The sequence below is a fragment of the Felis catus genome, chromosome D2 (genome assembly GCF_018350175.1).
Source record: "Felis catus isolate Fca126 chromosome D2, F.catus_Fca126_mat1.0, whole genome shotgun sequence".
NCBI lineage: Eukaryota > Metazoa > Chordata > Mammalia > Carnivora > Felidae > Felis > Felis catus.
Window position 1 is genome coordinate 22773742 of NC_058378.1, and position 23971 is coordinate 22797712.

The window sequence follows — 23971 nt, forward strand, 5'->3', positions numbered from 1 at the left end:
AAACAAATACGTCATTCCTTAGAGTTAGAACATCATAAATGATTACCAGACATATTGTTAGGACTGAAAGTCCATTTTCTAGCATCTCAATAAAGCCTTGATTGTAATGCAGACTGGAGGCCACAGGTACAGATATGGTAGATTTCTCCCAGGAAGTATTGCAAATATGTATAATTCCCAGCCACAGTGATCTGCATAAACAAGCAGCCACATAAACAGACCACAGCATTTGGGTTGACTAAAAGTTATGGCAAGAATGTTCTCAGAGCCACTCACTGCTGTATCGGTAGACAATTTTCATTATCCTCTGCTCTATACAGAAAACCCAAATGGCTTAGCAAATATTGACTGAATTATAATTCTGACATCATTAATCTTTTTCTTCACATACTTGAAGTGCATGTTGCTCCCAATTTCACAAGATGAAAGTGAATAAAAAGTTTAATCAGCAAATAATCTGAATACAATAAAAGAGATCCCAAAAGATAAATTTACAGGTATTATAAGAGGCTTTTAGGGCAACCTTGCAAAAGTCTCTTTTGAAAGTTGCACCCTTTGCATAAAAATGTCTCTGAGCAGAATAAAATATTTAAACAGCAACATTAACTAAAAAAGAAAACCTCAGCATTAGTAAAGTGCTCACTCAGGCTCTCCCTTCCTACTTAGGAAGCTTCCTGTGGTTCGTCATCACCTTTTAAATATAAAGTTATGTGTTCTGTTGGAACAGGACAAGGATTTCTTCAGACCCGTGGGCCTCCAAGAGAAAGCCAGAATGTTTGTAAAAGGCGCAACAATTTTTGATGTTACATTGCTACCACAGTTCGTAATTATTTGGGTACATTACTGTGTCATCCTTCCCTGTATCACGTAATTTAGTGTCACTTTCTTAATTATAAGGTTCCTGAAGTAGTTTCTCTGTTCCACACATTACTAAATGCAACACCTGATATATGGTTCTTACACATTAGGTAATTCTTGAGTGCATAAATGAATGAATAGGTATTCGGTAATACTATGGTTTATTTCAAACCAACTAAAGGAAAAAATTGATTTCTTTGCTTTGGCACATCTTATAATTTTTTTCCCAACCATCTCAAGCCATTGTCTACTCTGAAATCCATGAAAGGTGCATGATAGGACAGTTAGGATGTGGATGTGTGTTAAGTGATATATACACTTTCTTTTCTTCCAATCTCTGTAAAAACATACTTCATGCAACATTCTTGTCTAATATTTAATGGTTTTGTTAGTTAGGTACTCAGAAATAAACACTCAGAAATATCATTGTCAACTTGCTTACAGAAGACAGGTGTGTGAGAAATGGCAAAGGGACTGCAGTAGAGGCTGGCCCAGAGAGGATACAGGACTGACCAAAAAAAAAAAAAAAAAAAAAAAAAAAAAAAATCTTTTCCTGTGTTTTGGGCCACCGCTGCCCTCTAGGGGACATATTGAAAATAAGCAAAGTCTCTTAAACTGCCAGAAATCCGAGAAGACCTTGGAGAATCATCTCATCTATCCAACTTTTATTGAGGAGGACATAATTAAAAACTAAAATTACTTCAAGGCTAGCTGTATAATCCCAAAAATATTTTTACATTTGCATGCTTTTTTAGGATTGCCTGAATTAGAGTTACTTTCAACACGTAAAAAATTCTTTCTTTTGTCTATCTTAATTTTCCTGCAGCATTTTAAACATGTTATTTCTTGTCCTGTTAAGGAACAGCTGTTTACTATGACTAACGTGTTAGTCACTGTTTGTACTTGCAGCAGAAACCAGAAACCCCAGCCCTTTCAGTCTTTCTTTATAAAGTTAGTTCATACAGAGAAAATGTACAAACATTTCCAACGTTGTGTAATTGTAACTCATTTCTGGACAAAGAAGCCTCACTAATTCAAAGTGAAGAGCAAATATGAACTTGTGATTTTCACATGGCAGATCCAATTTGAAATACCTTCTGATCAAACTTATTTATATAAAACTTGAAAAATTGGGGGTAATATCTATTGTAATCCTACTTTACAGGCAGAAATTAATCTGCTTTCATTTTTAGAATCTTGAAGCATAATTTATATGATTAATACAAAATGAAGTTTCTGGAAGTAAATATTTGGCTTTAAGAGAGAATTTCATCATTTTAGGGCAATATTGCAGAATTACTTACAAAACATCTATTTGTTCATGTATTTAACATTTGTTGAGTATTCCATCACTCATAACATACTATATTAAGGATTCTAAGTGTACAAAGAAATTTACCATTCAGAAGAGAGCATAATTAGTATTACAGTATCACATTTTGCCCTGTATTTAATTGTATTCAACAAGTATTATTGAATGCTTACCTTTTATGTATATTATCTACTAGATTTCAAGTATCTCAAGAATAGGGAATTTTGCTCATCTTTGGATTATAGTATGTTGGATGATTTAATTTCTCAAGTTTCATAGTAGTGCTTTAAGCCTGTGTTGTTATTCTCAGTTTATAGATGAAATAAACTATTCAGTAATTCTTAAGCTAGCACGTAGTGGAAATTAAACCCAAGTGTGTCTGTATCCTTGACATTACGATTCCTTCCTGCTTATGTGCCTGGTGTAGCACCTGGCACCTAGTAGGTGTTCAGTAACTATTTGTAAAATAATTGTGTGCTTTTCCTTAGTAGTGTGCAGTTGACAACACAGGTTTGACCTGTGTGGGTGTACTTAAACATGGATTTTTTTTGATAAATGTAGGACAGTGCTGTAAATGTATTTTCTATATGATTTTATTAATATTCTCTGTAGCTTACTGTATTGTGAGAGGATGGTATAAAATACATATAATATACAAAATATGTGTTAATTGACTATGTTATTGGTAAGGCTTCTGGTCAGTAGCAGGCTATAAGTTGTTAAGCTTTTGGGGAGTCCAAAGTTACTCATGGAATTTTGACTGTGTGTTGGGGGGTGGTTAGTGCCCCTAACTCCTATGTTGTTCAAGGGTCAACTGTATTCTTTGCCTTTATTTTGGTATTTCAAGTGCTTCAAACAATTTTGGCACATAATGGGTCTTCAATAATTAATCATTGGATGGATGAGTGAATGAAGATTTCTTGGAAGTCTTTTGTGAATATTTTCCCACTACCTAATTCTTATGGTATATCCATAATGGTAGAATAGTCTTAAGACTGAATGAGACAAGTATTTCGTGAGATACCGTATCAATGGTAGTCTCTAGCCAGCTATGCTGGAATTCATTTTCAGTTAAACTAAGGACATCCGATATATTATTGACCTGCCTTGTTGGCAATTTTATTGTCTAAAAATTTGAATTGAGAGAACTGATATTTCAGAAAAAAATGAAATTCTAGTTCATGAGGGGGAAACTGGCTGGCCATGTGGAAGTAACAGGAATTTTATAGAACAATAAAAATGTAGTTTTAAAAACTGTGATGGGGATAGAAAGTCTGAAAAATATCAGACAAATATGGCAAATTTATGAGAACAGATTTTTAAAAGTTCAGGGAACAGATTAGAAGAATTCTACAGCCCAAGAATTTGAAAGGGAAGATGACTTGAAAAGATTGAAAAGTTAGTAGAAATTCTAAACATACTCCCAAACTCTTAAGATCAGTTTTCCCTAGTATTAGGATTGTGAGTAATTTCTTTTATTAAATTTTTTTTAACATTTATTTATTTTTGAGAGAGAGAGTGTGTTCACAGGTGTGAGTCTGGAAAGGGCAGAGACAGAGGGAGACAGAGGATCTGAAGCAGGCTCTGTGCTGTGAGCACAGAGCCCAATGTGGGGCTCAAACTCACGAACTGTGAGATCGTGACCTGATCCCAAATCAGGAGTTGGCTGCCGGATGAACTGAGCCACCCAGGGGCCACATAAGTAACTTATTTTAAGTTTTACCACTTTATTTTTTTACCTTGTCTAAAAATTTCAGATTATCAAAGCATTGCTGGTTATATTATATTCTACAGAATAAAAAAAATTTACTTTAAAACGAGCCATTTCTACCATTAGCCATTTCTAGAAATTAGTTGTACATAATTCTGAAGTGAAAGAGAAGACAAGTCTTTGTCTGAGTATTTCTGAGTATTTGTCACTTCATGCATTGGGCATATGTTTATTGAGAAACTTCTGGGTAGCAGCACTGTTCTTGGCACTGGGGACACTGATGTGAATAAGGCCAAGTCCTTGTTCTTAGAGGCCTTTTTTCTAGGCGGGGAGGAGGACAAAGAAGGTGTGTCTTTAACTGCGTGCAGTAGTGTGTGCTTTTAAGAAAACCAGGGCTGAGTAGGGGAAAGGGAGAAACGCAGTGTGATTGCTTCAGTCAGGGTGGTCGAGAGGCCATCTTTGAAAAGATGGCACTTCTTCGTCAGGGGCTTGAATACTATGAACTGGCCTTGGGAAAAGTCAGGTGAAGGGTTGTCCAGGCAGGAGGACAGCAAATATAAAGGGAAACCTGCAGACGACCTGAGACCTGTTGAAAAGAACGTCCGGATACATGTTTGCTTTTTTTTGTGTTTGTTTTGTTTTATTTTTTGTTTGTTTGCTTTTTAAGCTCATGGAGCACGTTGTTGTTCCAATAAAAGATGGACATGTAGCTTAGAGGTGACAGTAACACTGATGGATTAGAAAGAGAGCAGAATTGTAGGACTTCTGTTTTCTTTGTGTCAAGGAGAGACTGGGGATGACAGACTGCTTCTGCTGAGAGGGAAGACAAGATGAACAGAGAGGGTGTAAGAGGATGCCCACGTTCTCCATGCCTTCCAGGACTCTTGGTAGTGGGAGCTGTGTCCCTGCACATCACTTTTTTCAGTCCCTCAGAAATGACAGCAACCTTGGGGCAAAGAGACAGTGTTGGTGTTTCTGTAATTCTTTTGAGTATCTCAAATCTCAGTTACCAGGATTTTATTGAAATGTGAGATTTGTCATCATCACCTTCTTTGTTAGTGTGTTCCACCTGAAATTCTCCTTTCCTTCTGGCTTAAATTTCCCTAAGGAGTGTGATAAAAGGAGAGCTGTAGGCTATATTATGCTAGCAGAGGAGGGGCCAGGTCCTAAGAGAATTTGGCCCTGGAGATGAACAAAAGGGAACAGAGGAACAGAGAAAGGGTGCAGTGCTAGGGGCACAGAGGGATGAGGCCTCATGGAACGACTTGGAAGCCTCCCTCCCTTCTCCTCCAAAGTCCGGCTTTGCCTTCTTATATTCTTTAATGTCTCCACACCCCCAAACAATTCAAATATGGCTCCTTCTGAGCCTCAGTAGGAACACTAGTGCCCAGATGTCTCCAGGTGAAATCCAGACCATCTTTCTGTAAACCTGGGGGATGTCATTTACAACCACAGAAGAAAGTGTGGCATGTGATCGGTTGTGAGAGTGTTCTCGGTTCAATTCAAAATTCTAATGTGGTGTATAAATTAATATGGTCTTCTGACCTGTAAGATTCTTATTTTAGAGTTTTAAAAACATGAATATAAACACCCAAATATCAAGTTTGGACTGTGCTTTTCCTTTGTTTAAAAGTTTATTTATTAGAGAGAGAGAGAGAGAGAGCAGGGGAGGGGCAGAGAGTGGGAGAGAGAGAATCTCAAGCAGGCTCCACGCCATCAGTGTGGAGCCCGATGTGTGGCTCAGTCTCACAACCTTGGAATCAATGATCTGAGCTGATATTTTTGACTGAGTATTTTAACTTGAGTATTTTGAGTCCTTAAAAATAGTAGGATGCCTCTTCCATTCTAGACACTGTGCTAGGTGCTAGGGACAATGAATAAGCTGAGACCCCTGCAGCATATGAAACCTGTGACACCCCTGCTGACATTTCTGAGGGACTGTCGGGACTGTAGGAAGCATGAATGGAGATTGGCAAATGTGAATCTGATTTCTAAAGGGGCAGGGATGCAGATTCTTAAAATGTACATATCTGTGAACCTCAAATCACTGTGGTAAGTCTCATAGCTGGATTCCAAAAGATTCACCATGAAATAGATCATGTAGATGATGAACATCATTTCCTTCTCTGAAAGGGTTAATGGATTAGCCAATGGGGGTAACTAGTATATCTGGATTTCTGCAGGATATCTGCCAAGGCACTTGTGTAGTGTCTTGTTGGCTAAGGTGAAGATATGAGCTAAAAATCCAGGGTGTTGGCAATTTTGTTGAATAGCCACCCCTAGAGAATAGAAATGAATGATTAATGGCTACCTAGAAGGGCATTTCTTCTTCTTCTTCTTCTTCTTTTAATGTTTATTTATTTTTGAGACAGACAGAGAGAGAGAGAGTAGGGTGTGAATGTGGGAGGGGCAGAGAGAGAGGGAGACACAGAATCCAAAGCAGGCTCCAGGCTCTGAGCTGTCAGCACAGAGCCCGATGTGGGGCTTGAACTCAAGGACCATGAGATCATGACCTGAACCAAAGACAGATGCTCATGAAAGGGTATTTTTAATAGTGATGCCTCAGTCCTGTTATTGTCAACATTTAAAAAGATCAGGCATTAGAGCATGTCAGTGGCTCACTTGGTTAAGCATCTGACTCTTGCTTTCAGCTTATAATCTTATCTCATGGTTCATGAGTTCAAGCCCCATGTCAGGCTCTGCCCTGGCAGCATGGAACCTTCTTGGGATTCCCTCTCTCTCTCTCTCTCTCTCTCTCTCTCTCTCTCTCTCTCTGCCCCTCCCCCACTCATGCTGTCTCTCTCTCAAAATAGATAAATACACTTTAAAAAGATCAGGTATTAATATAAATAGAGAATGTGCTAGCCAGATTTATAGGTGATACTAGTTAGGATTTTACATAGTGGATAAGTGAGATGACAGGATTAGAATTCATTCTTCATTCCTCATGAAAAAACATTAAAGTTGGTAGGATGGAACAAATTTAATGAGGTAACATTAATGAAATCTACTATGGTGGTCCAAAACAAGGAGACAAAAACTCAGCTACACAGGTACCGGATGGGGTACATGTGACTTAGTTTAGATATTTGAGAAGCACGTGGGAATTTCAGGGGTCACTCTGATATAGTTGCCACAACAGCAAATTCAGTATTAATAGCAAGACAGTGCTTGGAATTGTGTTTTATCCTGCGCAAGTCCCAATCATACTCTGAATTTGCGAAATGTTAAAAAATTGAACCATGTTCAGGGGATCTGGGTGGCTCAGTCAGTTAAGCATTGCAACTGACTCTTGATTTTGGCTCAGGTCATGGTCTCACAGTTTGTGAATTTGAGCCCTGTACTGTCAGTGCAGAGTCTGCTTGGGATTCTGTCTCTCTCTCTGCCCCTTCCCCCCTCAAAAATAAACAACATAAAAAAATTGGACCATGTTGAGAGGAAAGTGACAAGGACATTGAGGAAGGAAACCAGAGAGAATGAGGAAGCATTGGAAAGGAACTTCTTGGAGTATCAAAGAGGACATAAACATTAAATTAGTTCCAAAGGTTACATTAAAGACCAGTAAGTGGAATTTGCAGAGAGCCACATTATAGTTAATGTAAGGACTTTGTATCAATTAGAGCAATCTGAAGTTGGGAGGACAAGAGATTGATTCCTATCATCACTGGTGTTTGAATATCACTTCAATCATCAGAAGAGTGTAGGATCATCATTTATGACCTTTAAGGTTCCCTTCAACCTTAAGAGTCTTTTAGTTCCAGAGCTGCTTGCCAACCATTTATTGTACAATGGCATTGACTTAGCTCTTTTGGTCACCGTCAGGCTGTACTTTTAGAAGTTGGGGAGATGGAGTAAGCGAGACCATACAGTCCCTTTCTCCATCTCAAGGTGAAAGCCCTGGAGAGCAGACGGTGGGATTGCAGACATTTTTAACAGTCTGAGTTATGATGTCAGCAGGGGAAGAACTGGACAACCAGGGCAACTGCTTAATTGATACATACAAGGCCAATGGGGTAAAACCATCACCCAGAAACTCCATTTCCAGTGTGGTCTCCAATGGTTTCTGGCAGAGCAAGCATTCAGTGCTATGGGTGAGTCTTGCTGTCATTTAGCAGAATGGCATGGTGATCCGTGATTGTTTGCCTATAATAGTGTCAGCTTTTCAAAAAAACATAGGTTGTGGTTGTTGACAGTTCTATTCCAATTATACACATTGCACTAAAAATACTTCCCAGTTTACGGGGTACCTGGGTGGCTCAGTCGGTTAAGCGTCCGACTTCGGCTCAGGTCATAATTTCACAGTCTCTGAGTTCCAGCCCCGTGTCGGGCTCTGTGCTGTCAGTTCAGAGTCTGGAGCTTGCTTTGTATTCTGTGTCTCCCTCTCTCTCTCTCTGCTCCTCCCCCACTCACACTCTGTGTCTCTCTCTCTCAAAAAATAAATAAATGTTAAAATAAAATAAAATAAAATAAAATAAAATAAAATAAAATACTTCCCAGTTTTGAATAGAGTGGGGCTTACTTACATGATGTGAGTGGCAGGCAGACCTTACATTAGGCACAACCAAATGCTACCCTCTGTAGGTATATAAACCCACTATTCTACCCATAAGACATGTATTTATTCAAGAGACAAGGAATATGATAATACATGGCTTTTCTTTTTAGCAGCTTATATCAAGTATTTGCTGATCAATACAACTCAGATCTGTGTTTAATATTAATTCTATATTTCTTGGTTCTTGGCAATTGTATAAAGTTCAGTGCTGCCCATTTACTGGAGGAACTGATAAGTTTTTGATAAAAATAGTTCACTATGAAATTTCAGACTAATTTTTAACTCTAGTGTAATTCTTTTTGCACTTACAGTACACACAATAGAAAAGCTACCAAACAACACAAGAGTTAAATATTTTCTAACAATACTAAGCTCAGAAAAGAGCTTACATAGCATTTTTTCTGCTTGCTTTACATTTATATTTGTGTCACAATACAAATAGGGCTTTTACAGTCCAAGATTAATGCTATGGTTTTCTATGTTCATTCTATATCATCCAAACTGCAGTTGGACCAAACAACAACAAAAAATAATCAACTGAATGCTGAACAACTCATTGAAAAATACTCATGGACGCTCCGAGTCAATATCAGAAAAAAAATGTCCCAGAATATATGCATAACTCACCATTTTTATTTTGGTAAAACTCCAGAGAACAGTTGTTGAGGATTCAATATAAATAATCTGTGTAAAGCTCTGCCAGAGATTAGCTCAGGGTAGCTAGTTTTTATGTAACACTCTTATCATCATCATTAGTAGTACTGATAATGTAATTAATAATATTAGCACCTGAATCTAGAGTCAAGTAGATCATCCATTTGATATGTGGAAGGGCTGTTTTTCACTTTATGTCTAAAGTTTTCCACTGGTTCAAAAACAGCTGATTAAAAAGCAATGAAAACTAATAATCTAATTTCTGTGCCTGCAAGTATCCTCACTGGCTGGGCACACACAACCAGTAGTGGTGGATTAAATGGCAGGCTCAAGGTCTGTTTAATCTAACTACAGCTAATCTTTACTAAACGGACTTGTCAGATGTAATTTGCTCTATGGCTGCCCCGCTCAGAAAGTAGCCTCGCTTGGAAGTAAAATGTCTACTGGTACTAACATACGTCTCCTTTTTAAGTAGAAACAATTGTAGTATAGAAAGCAAGAATGGTTTTAGGTTTAAGAAAGTGGAGTTCATGAATCCTTTAACCACGTCTACAGGAGTAAATGTTTCTAATGCAGAACAATAAAGGCAAAAGTCAAGAAATAAATTGCATGTCATTATATAATATGTCTGCTAATTTTTCTTTTATGATTTTCTTTGGATTTAATGATTCAATATAGGCTGCCTTGAATATAAATGTAAGCAATTGTTAAGAAAATTACTTCCAAGAAAACAAGCAGAATCTTTCCTCCATTAAAAGGTTTTCATCTGTTAAACACTCTCATATCTTAGGGCAGATTAGATTTTAGTGTTTAGAGAAAATGAAATGCTGGAAGCTAAGATTATCACAGAGTCACAGGGCTGGAAGATCATCAAGAGGTCACTTAGTTCATCCTGTCACCGTTCAAAATAGCATCCAAGAAAGAAAAGTATTCATACTCTTCTTGAAAATTTTCGGCATAAACTCCATTTGAGCCTTATCTGAGATAGCCTTCTTTTGTTTGCTCTTTGTTTTTAATATGTAAATTTCTGAAGGAATTTTGAAAAAAATATTTAGGGGGTTATATCATAGAAGCATCAGAGCTACAGTGAGGAGGGCAACACCCTTTGGGTTTTATACTCCAAAGAAACAACCCTGACATCTGGAAACACGGAGACACCCATTAAGAAAGGAGGCCTGGGAGGATGCAGAGAATATAGATTCAAACCAAGCATTACAAGGATGAAGAACCAAGACTATGGAGAATAAATTAGTGTAACATTACTTGCAGAGGAGAAGATACAGGCCATTTTGGGAGAGACTTTACTTAGATATTAGGAAGAATTTACTCAAATTGAGGAGGTAGGCTAAACACTGAAATGAGTTCCTGTTTGTATTATACAATGTCAATCTTTAGTGATAATCTTTTCTTAAAGAAAGATTTTAATGTTGGAACTAGTTTAAGCAAAATAGTTTCCTGGAAAATGGAAGGATGACCTCATTAAATGAAGTCAAACTGAATAAATATTTGATACCTAGGATTCTTTTTTTTATTACAAAATTTTTTTAAGTGTTTATTTATTTTTGGCAGAGAGAGAGAGACAGAGCATGAACGGGGGAGGGGCAGAGAGAGAGGGAGACACAGAATTGGAAGCAGGCTCCAGGCTATGAGCTGTCAGCACAGAGCCCGACGCAGGGTGCTAACTCACAAACCGCGAAATCATGACCTGAGCCTAAGTCGGATGGTCCACCGACTCAGCCACCCAGGCGCCCCAATACCTGATTCTTTAAGATTCAAAAATCATCTCCAGAATTTTCTGTTCATCTCCATAACATGAAATATAATTCTCCTAATACCTAACATGCATGGTCAAAATCCAAAATATTTCATCTCTGTCTCACCAAGCTTATAATTAATTTAGGAGTGCCCTCACCTCTATTCCTACCAGCTCCAATTAAATAGGTTTAAGACCTTTTTCAGATTAGTTTTAGGTAAAAAATATAAAAGTATACTTGGGAACAATTAAAGCTATATTTCAATTAACAAAATGTAATAATGGGAGCTGGTTTCATAACTAGCCAGACCAAATAAAGAGATATGAATAGACAATGAAAGACAGCTATGAAATTGCTTGGTAAAATAATTATCATTTCTCTTTGCTTTTCCAGTTCCCTGGTAATATACAACCCATTCTTAAGTTTACTATGAACAAATGTCTTTGTGTTGAATTACTTTAAAAATCAGACTCCAAAATATATATATAGCTAAATCATCAGACAAGGTTTCTGCACATGTCCATGAAGATAAAAGCACCAGATAGAGAACACCAACTTCTTGGATGGGAGATTTGGGTTTAGGTTTGTTTAGAGGAAACAGCCAGTAGGATCAGTGTTTTTCTCTAGCAGCCAGGGAGTACTTACCTGCTTCTCCTAGTCACAGCCTATGTTGCTACTAGTGGATTCTAAGTAAAGACATAAGTTTAGTTGAAAGGGCATCTATCAGACCTGAGTTTTAATCTCTGTTAGTTACTGGTTGGGTGAACCTGAACAAATAACTTTCTTTGAGGATAGTGTGTAAGACTATCGACTATCATTTCTTACAAGCATTAGTTCCCTTTCCTGTGGGGTGGGGAAGGCATTGTGATAGCATGTATGGGAGTGGCTATATTTTAAAAGCAAATATGGATGAGAAATGACTCTTTTTAGTCTCATGTTCCAGAAATGGAACTTTTACCTCTGTACGTGTGGCTGAGAGTTTTATAATTTTAAAATGATCTCATTGACAATATTTATAGTAATTAAAAAGCGTCTTTACAGAAAAATCCCAATATATTAACTTATAATAAGAAATATATCCATCAACCTAATGAGTTATATTGACTGCTGTATTTTCTCCCTGTAGGTATAGATATATACACATAAGTAGATGAGAAGAAGAATTGTAATCAATGAACTGATTACCAAGTGAATGCGGGTTCAGGACCTGGCAAGTGTAAATGGCTGATGTTTCAAAGCCATGACAACCTAATGGATTTTTCTCTCTTCAGGGATATATTTGCTCCATGGTCTAGAGATCCGTGTTCTCGGGCCAGGATCTTCTTACCCTATTAGGGCTGGAAAGACACTTCCCATATTTACTCCTTTGAACTTCCTTCTTCTGTACCAACTTCTGATGGACAAGAATGCTTACTTGTAAGAGATTTTTAGTTAAGTGTAAACTAGAAGCTGAAATTTTAACCTGAAATACTTTTTATTCGTTTTCATGTTAGTTCTAGGTAATAACTGTGTAAATGCTATATTGACTTTATCAGGAAGCAAGATTGAGTTTCAGCAACTTCTCCATCTATGCAGTTCTGGAAAATCATGATACTTGGTGAAAATTTCTCTCTTTAAAAAAGAATAAATGTTTTTCCTTAGCATGAACATTGTATTTCAGTTTTTCCATATAAGAATCCCTCCTCGAAATGTTTCTTTTTGGCAAAAGCTTACAGAATTATATAAAAAGATGACAATTGATGAAAACAGAAACACCATAATAATGGATTCTGGGATTACGAGACTGAGAACTGGGAATCAAGCCCAGTTCAACATTTACAATAATGGGACACTCACTTGTGTTTCATGTTATGTGAGGGGTGGGTGGTGGAAAACAAGGAAGTGTGAGGGAGTCTTACGCTTTTCTGCCCATTTAGTTCATTGTTGCATCAGAAAGTGATATAACTCACAGTTCTCCTGTAAGGCTATGTAAGGACACCAAGTTCTCAGGGAAGATGATGTATCCAATTTAGAAGCTGCAATACGGGTCAAATAAATGTAAATGGGAATAATAAATGCCTTTGGGAAAGTCTTGGACTAGGAAAAGCCTTGGGGTATTAGATATTGGAACTGTGGCATGTAAGGAAACTATGATAGCACTCCATTTGGACATTTTATTAGATGGAACGATTTTTAAAAGGAAGAAATTTATGTATTTCATACATTTAATTTATACTTTAATACTTGAAATGTTTCTTTTGATTACACATGTTTTCTCTATTTTTATAACAGAGTAAGGCTAAAATCTCCGTGTGTGTGCATTTACACACACACACACACACACACACACACACACACACACACACATATATATATATAGAGAGAGAGAGAGAGGGAATCATTATATGAAAATAATCCACTGTGCTTATTTAAGGGTCAAGTCCATCTAATTCTGAGTTAGAAAATAGCACACTGGGGTGCTGATTCCTTTTATTACTGATCTCTAAGCAGGAAGCCTGGGGATGGTACTTCAGGGACGTTCCTCTCTGGTAATGCTCCTTGTTTTACAGATTTATTTTCAAAACATCTGTGTCCTGAATACATAGATACTGTTCAGTAGGTCCCATAGCAAATCACATAAATTTAAAAAATATTACTTCATAATATGTTATCTTACTAGTAGATCTGATGTAATGGAGTTTATATTTCAGTGTGTACAAAAAATTTTTATAATATTTATTTATTTTGAGATAGAGAGAGAGAGAGAGAGAGAGAGAGAGAGAGAGAGCGCAAGTGTGAGCAGGGGAGGGGAAGAAAGAGAGGGATACAGAGAATCCCAAGCAGACTCCACACGGTCAGTGCAGAGCCTTATGTGGGGCTCGATCCCATGAACTGTGAGATGTTAAGAGTCAGGTGCTTAACTAACTGAGCCACCCAGGCGACCCCCAAATTTTTAATAATATAAATATTTTCACAAAATTGGTATCACTTCCTGGGTCTTTAAGTACATTTTAAGTTTGAAAGAGACAATTTCTGAATCTGGAAGCATTTAAGTATCCAGCACACACAATGTGTTTTAAATCATCTGCCTTTGACAGCTAACATGCCAATATTTAGACTTTTGCATGTGAAATTAGGGCTGGAATCTTTGCAATGAATTTTAAAAATCCTTAGCTTTATTGGCTAAATTTAAGAGTCTTGAGATCAATAAATAAGGGAAAATTATATGTTATAAGCTATTGTGAAAAGAAATTATATTTCTAATTAGCTAAAAAATTTGACTTATGGATGAATGAACTTCTTGGTGCTTTGTCCTCTATAGGGGTAAAGTATGAAATGATATTAGAGGGTATTGCTGAGTTAGTGCTTAGGGAGCATTTTGAGAACCTTGGACTTCATATGCCACACCCACTGAAAAGCAGTTTTGCTGATAGCTCACTAGAGTGCAATATGGAGAGAGAATGCAAATACTGTAGACACGTTATCCTTTTTATTAAGCCTTAATATATCACTCGTGTGGGGTTACTTATACTTGTTCATACCAGCAGCCACAACAACCATCTTAGTGAAGGAGAACTGATAAAGCAAATGAAAGGAAAAAATGGAGGCACATAAGGAAGAGGGAAGAAAAAACAGGCAAGGTCGAAGCCCCCCAATTGCAAGTTATTCTATAGGCAGATATAAATGATAAGATTTGTTTACTCTTGAACTTTTGCCAGATGTAATTATAAACCTTTTGGTATTTCTCTTCAGTTAAGATTTTAAGCTCTGAAAATCTCAGCACATCTTTTCCATGTCACAGGACGGATGCCACGTGGTCATTTTATAGAAGGGCCATTGCTTACCCACATGGATGAGAGCAGGGAGAAAGGGCGCTGCTTGATTTAAATACCCTCACTCAGAATTTACTGTGGATTTAAAATCTCTGACTTAATGTTGCATTAACTACTGGTGACTGCTTTACTGCCTTTAAAACATGCATATATAATTGGATACTGTAATGCTTTGTCGGTAAAATAAATACCAACTCACACTAAAATAAATACTCTGCATGATGAAGTTCATGCAGACATAAATTAATCATTTACCAGTTAACCAATATGCACAGGAAAGAAATAGATCACTTATTAAAGGTTGCCTCATCTATAAAATGGGAAAAATAAAATACCGATATATTTTACAGTGGCGCTGTGAGGAAAAATATATAAAATTATTGCTAAGCAGTTTATAAACCATAAAATGCAGTATGAACATTAAATTAATAATATTTGTACTAATTCAGATTCAACACCCTCTGCATTAAATATATCTTTTTGCCTATTGAAGCACACACAAAACCAAGCTGAGGCTTTTTATTTAATTTTTAATGATGTCTTCAGAATTCTGCAGAGCATTGCAGAAGTTATCGGTTATGTTAAAAACTTTTCAGTGGCTCACTCCCACCATTTTTAAGATACAGTTCTTGGCCATTCACATCCCCAAGCCCCTTTTTAAAATCCTCTCCCAGAGAGCTTTATGTCTTTCACTTGCATGGCCATAGTAGTTATGAAGGGAACATAGGCTTGAATTTTTTAATCAGGTGGAAGTTGTTAACATGCTATGTGCCTTGATTTATTCTAAATTTTAGGTTGAAATAGGGAAACATTGTTACACTGGGTGGAGGGCAGGTGCCTTGAGTCTCTGTTGCATAACTGCAGGGTAATCCTGTGCTGGGACCGCAGCATGGCCTGAAGCAGCAGGGTCTCCAGACCATCATGCTGCTCAGAATGTTAGAGGCTTTGGAGACAAATCAAGCTTCTGTTTCTCAGAAACAGTTTCTCAAGTCTAGAAATATCATTCAGGGGCACAAGGGAGAAGTAAGCAACGTAGAACATAGTTCCTTTTTTCTTCTACTACTTTTTTGAAAAAGGAGTCTTCTTGTTTAGAAGACCAACTTGTACAAAACCTGTAATCTACTCAGCACATTTTTAACATTGTCAGTGTCCCTTTGACTCTCAATGATAAAACACATCAGATGTTTCTTCACTCACTCCCTTATTACAGGGGCTGTTAATATAGAAATACCTCCTCATCTTCCACTGTGAAATGATAAATGGCTGACTGGAGATGTCTGAAATATTGCCAGATCTCCCCAACGTATCATGTGTCACCAGCAATAATAAACAGTGACTAATCTTTGGTCATGAACTATATTTATGGCTTTCTTGTCATCAGGAAGTACGTATTTTCTTGAATCAGGTTTAAGGATCTAATATTTATGCTAGGAACATGTGTGCTAAGAAAAGGATACCTATTTATAGAACTTAGCATTTCCATCTCTCTCTCCCTCTCTCCCTTTCTCCCTCTCTCCCTCTCTTTTCCATCAAGATTCACCCAGGAGTGTTCTGATCAGGAATCTAATTTATCCCGGTCAGTTCACCATTTTGGTGATAACAATCTCATCTAATAGGAAAGGAATATGGCTAAAATGCAAACTTATCCCAGTAAAGCTTGTCAGTGATCAGTGAAAAGGAAGCACAGTTAAACTGTTTCTTCCATTTCCAAAATCCACCTGGGGGTTGGGGGATCAAAGATGTCCTATAGGAGCTATAATGGCAGAACACGAGAAGATAAGGACTAACAGAAGGGAAATGAAAGCTTTGAGGGAAATGAAATAAGGTCAATAAGTGTGTAATTTTACTTCAATTCAGTTTAACTAATATCTATCAAGTGTCTGCCAGATACTAGGCATTGGAGTAGGTGCTTGGTCAAAAATAACAAAAATTGCTGCCCTCGTGAAGCTTACATTCTAGTGGAGGGAGACAGAAAATAAATAAATAAGAAAACCACAGAAATTATTAGAGAATGACCAGTATTATGGAGAAAAATAAACCAAGGAAGGAAAATAGTGTGGGAAGGGGTTACATTTTTTTTCATTTATTTTTTATTTAAAAAAATTTTGGGGGCATGCCTGGGTGACTCAATCCGTTAAGAGTCTGACTGCAGCTCAGGTTACGTTCTCATGGTTCATGAGTTTGAGCCCCACATTGGGCTCTTCCATTGACAGTGCAGAGCCTACTTTGGATCCTCTGTGCCCGCTTTCTCCCTGCCTCTCCCCACCCCCATCTCTCTCTCTCTTTCAAAAACAAACATGCTTATTTTTTTTTTTAAATTTTTTTTTCAACATTTATTATTTATTTTTGGGACAGAGAGAGACAGAGCGTGAACAGGGGAGGGGCAGAGAGAGAGGGAGACACAGAATCGGAAACAGGCTCCAGGCTCTGAGCCATCAGCCCAGAGCCCGACGCGGGGCTCGAACTCACGGACCGCGAGATCGTGACCTGGCTGAAGTCGGACGCTTAACCGACTGCGCCACCCAGGCGCCCCAAACATGCTTATTTTTGAGAGAGAGACAGTGCGCGAGTGCAGGAGCATGTGTGCAAGTGGGGGAGGGGCAGAGGCAGAGAGAGAAGAAGACAGAGGATCCCAAGTTGTCTCTGCCTCGACAGCAGAGAGCTCGATGTGGGGCTTGAACTCAGGAGCTGCGAGATCATGACCAGAGCCAAAGTCAGATGCTTAACTGGCTGAGCTACCCAGCCTCCCTGCCCTTTTTTTTTTTTAAAGGAAGGGGTTGCATTTTTAGAAGAGTGGTCAGTGAAGGTCTTATTTAGAAGTTGACATTTGAACAAAGACTTGAAGGAGATGAGAGAGTAAATCATGTGTAGTCCTGGGGGAAGACTGTCTCAGACAAGAAATAGCAAGTGCAAAGGCCCTGAGACAGAGATATGTCTGGTATACCGACAGAACTGTAAGGAAACCAGAGTAATTAGAGTGGAGTGAATGTACGAGTTGGGGCAGGAGATGGTGGTCATGGTGGTCACATATATGGCATTGAGGACCATCATTAGGCTCTAGCTTTTACTCAGATTGAAGTGGATCTACTGGAGAGTTCTGAGTCAAGGAACAAAATTATCTGACTCATACTTTATTGAAAATAGACTGTAGGAGGCAAGGGGTGAAAGCAAGGAAATAATTAAAGTGAGAAGTTCACCTCTCTTGTCTGTATGTGTTTAATGGATATGAGCCAGAAATTAATGAGAGACAATAGTATACAATTACATTCAAATATATTGAAGTTGTAATTACACAAAGCTAAACCTGGTTGGAAGAGAGATTTAATAAAGCAATCAATTTATTAATCAATTAATAAAGCAAAAGTTGGTGAGTTTGAAAACATTTTAGACTAAGGTGATGAGCACTAATGATAAAAAATATATTAAGGATTGAGCAATTCAAACATCTATTGCTAAGGAATAGATTAAAAAGTAATCTCCCTCCTTGGCACAGTCTGGGTTGTGGAATTAAACCTTGAGATGGTCTCCTCACATGTCTTCCAGCCTCCTGCTTCTCAGGAGCTGGAAGTAAGGGAAACCTGAGTTGAGAAGACACCAAACTCCCAAGAAAATGAAGGAGGGTGTAGTTTGGATTATGCGTAAATGTTTTTGTTTTCAAATTTAAAACATTTGAATGATGGGAGCACAAAAAAAAAAAAAAAGAGTTGGGTCTTCTCCAGGGAACAAAGAAAAGAGAAAAATAAAAATACCAATGAAAGGCGAACTTGGCCTTATTGTCAACCTTCCTGGCAGTGGGAATTATTAGGTTATGAAACACAGCTCTCCCCATCTCTCCTGGGCCAGTTAGCCTTAGAACAAATTGAACCTGAAAAAGTGTCAAAATTCACAGTAGGAGCGCCCACTCAGAGCTCCATTTCTCTCTCTGAAGTAGGTTACTACATTCACCTAGGGAAATTTCTATTGAATTATAATTAGGTGGCTAATTAAAAAGTGGATTATCAACTATATTAAAATATGCCGGAAAGATGTGCACATCATTCATTCTTTAATTTAGGAAATCCATCTTTTCCTTAAAAAAAATTCTCACTGGGAAATTCCATGTATAATATGTACCTTTTCTTTTTTCTTCTTAAATCACTTTTATTGAAGTAAGTCTAAGATTTTTTGTTTATTGAGGCTATGGATTATTTTGGGCTTCCTCTGTTAATAAAAAGTATCTACACATCATAGTTACCATTCTTACAATAAAAACCAGTGGCTATGATAACAACCTCAAGGCAATGCAAGGTCTCCAGAAGAAATGGTAATAATTATTCACTACTGATAAATGTCAAATGCTGCATGTATCATTTAATTCTCTCAACAACCCTGTGACATAATTTTCTGCCTATTAAACAGATGAGGAAACTGAGCTCAGAGAAGACAAACCATTCAAGGTCACACAGCTTGAAGGTCATAAAGCTGAAATTCAAACTCAGGTCTCTTTGACCCTGAAGGTTTTGCATTAAGCAAGAGTTTTCCCTCTCTAAACTGTTTTAACATAAAGCTAAAACTATTTTGTTGCATTCAATTTGTTTTAAAATTGATAACATTTGTGTACCATATATAGTCAAGATCTTATGTTAACCAGAAGACCATATTTCCATTTGCCAGACAAATGATGTCCAGACATCAACTTATTTTGTAAAGTAAATGATCATCAAGGGGCACCTGGGTGGCTCAGTCGGTTAAGCGTCCGACTTCAGCTCAGGTCATGATCTCACGGTCTGTGAGTTTGATCCCCGCGTCGGGCTCTGTGCTGACCTCTCAGAGCCTGGAGCCTGTTTCGGATTCTGTGTCTCCCTCTCTCTCTGACCCTCTCCCATTCATGCTCTGTCTCAAAAATAAATAAACGTTAAAAAAAATGATCATCAGGAGACTCATGAGCCATTACTAATAGCAAGAGTTAGAAAGTAATAGTCACCTGGTACAATAAGTTACTTTTTATTTGTCTTTTCCTGTTTTTTTCCTAATTTCTAAGAAGGTACAAATTAAATGATAGCCCATGGACTTTGGTACAATCCTATCTGTGAGTTTGGTAGACTAGTCAGGCATTAAGTGGGTCAGTCCATTCCTGAAGGCACCTAAAAATTGGACAGTCCATCTGATGACTTAGCAGATAGGCATTATTGTACTGCAGTGGGCTTACTGATTTGCTTGTAGTATCCAGTCCTGATACCACCAGGGTGATTTGGAGTTTCTTATCAAACAAATAATGACAACAATAACAATGTAATTATACTAATATTTTTTGAGGGCCTACTGTATTTCAGACATTATGCTCATTACATACATGACTTCACTGTTCTCCAGTGTTTCTCAGTCTTGACACTATTGACCTTTGGACCAGTGGACTCTATTTTGGGGGGCTGTCCTGTGCATCTTGTATAGCATCGTCCTTGGCTTCTACTCCCCAAATGCCCATATCACACCCACTGCCTCCAGTTGGGACAGGCCAAATCATCTCCAGGCATTACCAAATGTCTCCTGGTGGGGAAAAAAAATCACCCCTAGTTTAAACAAACCTCTGTTTTACTTCCTCAATAACTTTAGGAGGTTGGTACTATTAGACTAGTAATATTATTGATGAGGAAACTGTGGCTCTGTGAGTTTCAAGTAAAATGCCTAAGGTCTCACAGTTGTTAAATTATAGAGCTGGAATGCACATAGATTGCCTGCCTCTTTTGAAGGCTGTTACTATGTGGTTCGAACTCACAAGTATCTTCACTTCTGTATCTTGTTGTGGGGTGTGGCCCTGGGAGGGAGGAAGGCATGCACATGACATAGTACGTGGAACTTTTATTTCACCATGGCCTTTTATTTGGCAGATTAATTCCATTTTAATTGGAGTTCTGGAAACTAATGAAAAAAAATTACAAGTGTTAGATGGTCTGTTCTCAGGGTTTTTGAATCTGTCTGATTTAATTCTAACCAATTAGCATGCTATTATGGAGGAGTATTATGTTGAGAATCAATATTACACTAAACACTAATATTTTATTCAGTATTAAAAATTTATACGAGTGGTAATACATGTGCTTTATTTCTACTTTGTCTAAATGAGAAGAAATGCTTCCTTAGGGCGATTCCAACTACAAAGAAAATGTTATCTCCTTAGGATACTATTGGCATTATGCTTTACATAGATCATGACTTAAATGAATTAATAAAACTTAATTGAATGAAAATTGCTTCTTTTACTATAAAGTGTATGAATTTTAAAGTGTATCAAAAATTGTTCTCCATTTTATACTTACATCTCATGTTAGATGTCAATAAAAGTACATTATTGTCCAATATTGCCAAAAAGGCCAAAATAATTCATACTTATCCTGATTTTAGGATATCCTTCCTCTTTCCCTCCCTCCCTTGCTTCCTTTTCTTTCTTTGTCCATTTGGATACTCTATCCTTTTTTGATTCTGCTATAAACTTAGGCTGGAATTGGTACCCAAATGTATCCAGACTCTGCATTTTGTGTCTTTTTTGCAAAGAGGAACTAATAAGCTAGATAAACTATAAATGGGGTGACATGTAATAACCATCTAGAGATAGTTCAGTTAGGTATGATTTCAGAACTGGATTTCCAGATCACCTTTCCAGATTGTGCCCCTGGATGCCTTTCCCAGCATCTGGCCTTGCCAAGTACTTGGGTCTTAGATCCTGGGCCCACTGTGTATATCCTGTGAGGCGCTTCCTGGCCTCTCTTCCATCTACTTTTTCTACTCTCCTAAATTCAGTAGCATTTTCAAGCTTCGAAACTTGGGCAGCACGGAAAAATTTCTACAGTTTGGATACAACAAAGGCATTTACAATTTTATCACTTATGCACTTTAATTCACAACTTCTCAAATATTTGAAAACTAAGAGAAAACAAACCCTTAAAAAATATCCCTAACTTGTTGAATTATTATACTTGTTCTTTAGTATTAGATTTAGAAAAGCTTTGCTTCGTGTTTTAGTGATATCCCAACTGGGTTGGCAAGATCAATCAGTTAATATGCACATACCTTGAAAAAAACCACCCTTTGAGAAAAGGTCGCTTGTAATTCTAAAGGCGTATTAGAAGTTAAAAACTGCCATGCAAAATCAAAGCAAAAAAAAAATCATTGAATAAATTAAGCTAACCAAAAAATTAGAAATTGGAAGTATGTTCAGCATAGTAATCACCATTACAAATAGGAAAATTTAAACTAAAAAAAAACCATTTAATGGGTTGACTTTTCTAAAATATTGATTGAATTTCATTAATAACCATTTTATGCATATGGCTATTCTGAAAGTTCCTTTAAAAATGAAAGACTAATGCCTTAATGAGAGGTATTATTACATGAACATATTTGAATCTGGCTTATGAAAAATAGGACTTGAGAATTTAAAATGTGTGCATAAAATGCAAATGGATTTAATTAACTGAAAACCCATAAGACAGAACTTCTTCAAATAAGCAATTACTTTGGGGACTAATAGAGTAAATAGGATCCTGATTCATTAGCACAAATATCCATATGAGAGAAGGATCAGCAAATTTTATTCTTTAAGTTATTTATGCACACATGGTAATATCTCATTAATTTACGGCTTCAATAAATTTAAAATCTTTTGATAATTTGTTCATGAGCTGGGCTGATGTTTACCTTTGCTTTGCAAACACTTTACTTATAGGTAGGTAATATATGGTGTTTTAAACATTTATTTTCAATCTTGCATACACTTTTTAGACACAGAATAAACTATTTTCAGTGAACCTCAGGCACTTTACAAGCTCCTACACACATCCAATCTATATGCTAATAACAAAATGTTCATATGATTTATTATTACAGGTCTCCTTAAGGATTTCTACTTTGTAATGTTTTGTTGAAGTTACTACATGTAGTTTAAAGAATAAAAGCCACATTTATTTAAAAGTTATCTATAATTCAGCCTCCCCACAAATTCACATATGCCTCCCTCCCTAATTTGTTACAGTGAATGAAATTTATTAATGAATATTCACAACTATACATATAGAATTTTTCCTTTAAACATGCATTAGCACATATAAAGAAAAATAAAATATAGTGAAGAGTGAAAATAACAGATGATTTTGTAGGTGGACAAAGGAATCAACTGTCTCAAATCATTTTTAAATCCTTCAGGCACAATACCTAGAAGAACTTGATAATGTTGCCCTTTCTTTAAAACCCGATTTTGGGGGCGCCTGGGTGGCGCAGTCGGTTAAGCGTCCGACTTCAGCCAGGTCACGATCTCGCGGTCCGTGAGTTCGAGCCCCGCGTCAGGCTCTGGGCTGATGGCTCAGAGCCTGGAGCCTGTTTCCGATTCTGTGTCTCCCTCTCTCTCTGCCCCTCCCCCGTTCATGCTCTGTCTCTCTCTGTCCCAAAAATAAATAAACGTTGAAAAAAAAAAAACTCATTTAAAACCCGATTTTGTTCATGTGGGATGAGTCAGTTCTAATCACTTGCAAGGTGATATGTCTTTCCAGTTAAAGACAGTTAGTGCCCAGGCCAAATGGGGGTGGATGCTCCAAGCTAGGGCTTCTGGGATGAAGAGAAATGCCCCTGCACAGCAACCTGGCAGTTCTAAACCTTCCTTGTATGTGGCCATGTTCAGAGTCCACATGTCAGTTTTCACTAGAGAATTACAAGTGTATATAAAGTGGGTAGAAGAGTTATGTTAATTACCAAAACTCATATGTAGCTCAAAATGACTCCAATTCTAAACCAGGTAAAACATGTTAAACTAGAATTTATAAAAACCACAACTGAACTGAAAAAATGGAAATTCTCCTTTTTAATGAAATATTCTGAAGACATATCTGGATATTATTCACAAGTCATGCCACCTTCATACCAGGAGCATTTCCGTTTCTTTTGTAAATACTGTGAGGAAATTAGGAGGAGGGGAAAGGCAATTCTGTTACCCAAATTCATAGTTACTTACCGTACGAAGGGGGAACATAAGCTTCAATTCCATTTTCATAACTTAATCAAGAATACTGGATGAGAGGCCTCTTTCATGTGCTTCTTGAATGTTATAAAATCTGGGGAGGACATACAAATATGGACTATTTCATCATCAAGAAGAAAACTGCTCAAAACAAGACTAGTTTCATATGTCAGTGATTAGTTTTCATCGGAACAAGAGCTATCCCAGCCAGCCATATGCCATGTACACATCGGCCAGCTGCCCACAGAAGTTTGAGCCACATAGGCTGAAATGACCACTCTGCCACTAGAGAAAGATGCCCCAGGGTTGAATTCCACTCAGTGTTTGTC

General features: G+C 37.4%; 1 protein-coding gene across 4 annotated transcripts in view; it reads right to left on the reverse strand.

The window, feature by feature from the left end:
* Positions 1-23971, reverse strand: part of RHOBTB1 (Rho related BTB domain containing 1) — a 123514-nt gene that overhangs the window by 84329 nt on the left and 15214 nt on the right. For all 4 annotated transcript variants that reach the window (XM_011287376.4, XM_023240475.2, XM_023240476.2 and 1 more), the window contains exon 2: positions 23637-23736. The gene's annotated coding sequence lies outside the window, so the exon portion shown is untranslated. The remainder of the gene's footprint in view (positions 1-23636; positions 23737-23971) is intronic.